The following is a 4,617-nucleotide window of genomic DNA, read 5'->3' on the forward strand; positions in this document are numbered from 1 at the left end:
TGGAGATGATCGGTTTTGGAAGGGCGATGTGCCCCTATTGCATAAGCAATACTGAAGATTGACTGATATCATTAACGATACAGAAGCTTTTTTTTTTTCAAATAATTTTAGTACATATTATGTGTCAGAAGAGGGCTTAGGAAATAATAATACCAAAAAAGTAAAAAATTGACCAAAAGGGCTCTTGGGGGCAAGGAGCAAAAGGGGCAGGTGCTCAAGCCCCCATAGTCCCCCCCTTTGCATGTGCCTGTAGTTTAGATTATGTTGATGAAGAAAAATTGTTTGCAAATAGTGATATATCTTCAAATCGTATTTGTGGCAGCTGCTTTAGAGTCCAGAAACAGCTTTAACTCCACACACCGGAACTAAAGATACATTGCATCGAGTCAAAACAGATGTTGTCTGACGTCATGTGAAAAGAGTCTATTCTAGGGGCCCTGACCAACAGGGAGGCCTCCACAATTTAATTATTTATTTTTTGTTCATAGAAAGAAGAAAATAAAAAAAATGGGACCCTGTCAATTACAAAATTAATCATATTGTATTTTCAAAGATTGTTTTTAGCAGTAAAAGTTTAATGTTCCCACTCCCAGATCAAAAAACACACATCCATATTTGGCCTGAACCCTCCCTCTCCCTATCTGCATTAAATGGTTCGTTCGTGCTTGGAGCGCTTCAGAGTGAGGCTGTTAGCAGCAGACGGTAGGAAACAAAAACGATTGTGGCAGTTACTATGCTGCTAAGAAAAGTTATGAAACCAGGTTTTCAAAAAAGAGAGGGAGAGAAAGAGAAAAAGGCAAGAGTGTTAATTTATAACTCAGTTTTTCTCCAAGAGAGGTGAGTAGATTGTGTGAGATTATCAACCATTTAGCATAATTAGCTTAGCTACAGACTACTGTTTGCCTCCATTTCACTAGCATTTAATGAATTAAGGAAAGAAATTACCAACATATTCATATATTAAACTTGTCCCTTGTACCTTTTACCACTTAACAGATGAGTCAGTCAGCAGCAGCTCTAACCCACGTCCCTCCTGACCCGTCCTCTCCTGAGTGAAATTAAAGCTGCAGTATGTCACTTTTAGATAAATATTTTTTCCACATATTTGTTAAAACTGTCATTATGTTGCGACAGTATGGTATTAGAGGTAATCTGTGAAAAATCTATTTCCTCTGCCTTCTCCCAGTGCTAGAAACAACCAGTCAGTGGCAGGAGAGTTTTAGGGCTGTCAATCACAATCTCATGTGGTGCTGCTCATCTTTCCTCCCCCTCGATTTGTGCCGTGCTGCAGCTAGAGCTATGCAGATTCAAACTGTGAATGCTCAGTTTAGTTAGCATAGCTACCAATTTCTCCACCATTAGCACGTTTAGCAGTGAGTGAATGAGGCTAATTGACAGTGCTAAGAGCGTCCTGCTAGTTCTGATTGGTTGTTTTGGTCAGAACGGTGCATTACTTTAGCCAGTAATAGTAATTCAGGAAGGAGGTGGCGGAGATTGATTGTTTTCACAGATTATCTGTCTCATGACAAACTGCTATGACATGGCGACAGCTTTAACAAATATGGAGAAAACATATTTTTTATTAGTTATATACTTCAGCTTGAATAAAATGCAACTACATAGCATTTTTGAGAAGTCTGGATTGCTTTATGTGTAGTTGCACGTTGCCTTTAACTGTTGCTCATGGAGAGAGACATTTCAGTAAGCTAAAACTAATAGAAAAAATTTAAACAACCTACTTGCATACTGGATGTGGACTGTTGGATGTTAAATTCATGAGCAGTAAATATTGTGCTAATTATCAGTACTGAACCAAAGAAAGCAAAGCAGATGCAAGCCTTTAAAATTGTGACGCTTTTTATGGGTCAAATAGACTCAAAAAATTGTAACAGCAGATGTAGCGGGGAGGACGGGAAGGGGGCAAACACAATTTTTGTCAGGGGGCCCATGATTCCTGGCGGTGTCCCTGGTTTTAATACTAATATTAATCATTACTCTTATGAAAAGGTTTTAATGTGTTCAATCTCCAGTACAATAGACGACAAATAATGACAAGTGGCAAAATGAGAATTTTGCAAAATAGGTCCCCTTAAAATATTGTTTAAATTTCAGTTTGGCTTGTGTTCATAGATTGCTGTGGTCAGTGTCATTGATATAATTTCTGGTACAACACCTTCACAAAATCTTAAAACTTTAAAAAAAAGAACAGTTTTCAAGGAGAATAAATACTTTATGAATAAAATTACACATAAACATTGATTTGTTGTGTCTCTTAATACAAGTGATGATGAGAAATCTAAATTACAACATGCATGCAAAAGAGAAAAATAAATTATGTACATTAACATGTACTGTATTGTACAACATAACAATTAACTGGAGCACAAACACTAGATTAGAACAAGACTTTTTTTCTGCCCTACATTTGAGAAAAGTGCTGCCATTTAACTAAGAGGCTCAAACAAAAGAGCCAAAGACATTTCTTCACTTTTCACTGGGCCCAACAAATTCTTGGCAGATCATTTTAATGTCTAGCTTGTCCTGTGTCTCTTTATGGACATTACAAACAATTCCATTGTTGAGTCTGCCTTGGGTAATGTTAGCTCGTAGCCAGGTCTTTAACCTGCTCTGCTTAGTGCTCTAAAGCTCCCATCAGGTTCACATGAAGACACTGACACCACCAATACAACTCTGAGGAGGACCTCAACTTGGTCAGATAACCCCCTCACTTCTGCTGGAAACCCCATGAAAACCCTCTACCACCTCTCCAACTGTGCTACAGGGGTGTTTGTTGCGAAAAAGGGGGAACTGAACAGAAAGGGAACTTGTGTTAAGCTCAGGATAATGAGCTTAACATTATCCTTAACATTAACACCCACATTCCCCAGTCAGGAATGTGCGTGCATTCCTGACTGGGGACATTGATGACACCCTAACTTTAGCAGAGTCTTTATGTTGTCCTGTTCGAAACACTTAACAAATTGAACCTCCAAAGTGTCCAACAGTTTAAAGAACTCTGCCCAATCCACTGCTTTGCCAGAAAAGCGTCTTGAATCTGTTTTTTCAATGGAGTCAATGGAATCAAGAGAGTCAACCAATGCCGTTGCTTTTTCATACAACGTAGTGTAGTTCTGATCATTTCTCTTTTCCTGAAGAGATGACCGCACACAGTCAACTGTAACCTGCATACCGGACACAGTCTGAGTCTTTTTTTTTTAAAGTGCAATATTGAGGCATTCAAGCTTTCCAACAACAGCAGAGGCAAGTGTGAGGCCCAATACAGTCTTACCTTTGCTGAAATGCTCAAACAAGCCACTGGCAGTTGTAGCTGACCTAGATCTGCTCTGTGCCATGTTCGAAGCACCATCCTAAGTCTGACCACGAAAGCCAGACAAGGGTAGATTAAGTCTCAACAACACATCTGCTACCACCTTTGCAATACCATGGCCTGTTGTTCAGATATTTCGTAAAGCCCAACAAACTCTTCATGTGGTTCAAGGTCATGGTCCACATAGCGCAGACAGACACTTTCTTGTTCAGTGCCAGAAACATCCTGTGTTCCATCAACAATGACTGAAAATTGAACAACAGAATTGGACCTGATTTCATCTGCAATGCCTTGAATTATCAAATTTGCCATGATGTTTAGAATTTCATTCTGTGCTTGGAGGCTTGTGTAAATTGTGGTACGGTCTGTTAACTACTTCAGCAAAATAGGATCATCCTCCTCAGCCCTAAGTCTGAGAAGTTAATACAAATTGCCACTTTTATCAGGCCTCTAAAGGCTTGTCCCTGTCTTTCTATGTGTCTGACAGCTAACAATTTTTTGTAAACAATGTCGTGCCCTCCTGCTGTTTACCTCATGTGCTTGATAACTGGACAGCAATTGGGTTCAGCCGATGTGCTCTCACAGTCACGTAATGATGATGAACTTGGTAGTTTTGGTGCAATATAAATTTCTGAATGGCTTTTTTCCAGTTTCTGAAGCCTGCACTAATAAATGCAGCATCTGGTTTTTGTCCCAGTAGGGACTGATTTGAAAATCCATGGATGCAATAAAAATAAAAAAAACTCCTTTCAATGTTGGACTGCAGCAAAGGAAAGTCAACAAACCATTTCTCTTGAAATGATAGTGTTTTTCCACTATCAAGTATTTGTTTCTCAATGCATGTGGGATGTGGCTGGTAAGGCTCTGTACAGTCACTTGGGTCTGAACTTAAACATCCTGCACTTGTGCTGGCAACATGGTCACCCTGTTCCGCTGTTCCCCTGTTTCTTGTGCTGGTGTTCAGACTCTATCCCTGGTTCTGTTCCTGCCACCACTCTCCCTGGCTCTGAACAGCCTGTCTCCTAGAATAAAAGTTGTTTTTCATAACTTATAATTATCCAATCATAATTGATAACAATAGCAACAGAATTGTCGTATATGTCTAAATAAAAAAGGATTTTTTTAAATCAACAATATTACTGAAGTTCATAAAACTTGCACAAAACCCAAAAATGTTTTACAAGAAAGCAACTGGACTTTAGTTCTTGTAAATAAGTTTCTTAATTTTTAAACCTTTTTTTTTTTTTTTTGGTTTTGCCAAGTCCTGGATGACTGAGAACCTTCCCATT

The sequence above is a fragment of the Poecilia formosa genome, unplaced genomic scaffold (genome assembly GCF_000485575.1).
Source record: "Poecilia formosa unplaced genomic scaffold, Poecilia_formosa-5.1.2 Scaffold396, whole genome shotgun sequence".
NCBI classification, from domain to species: domain Eukaryota; kingdom Metazoa; phylum Chordata; class Actinopteri; order Cyprinodontiformes; family Poeciliidae; genus Poecilia; species Poecilia formosa.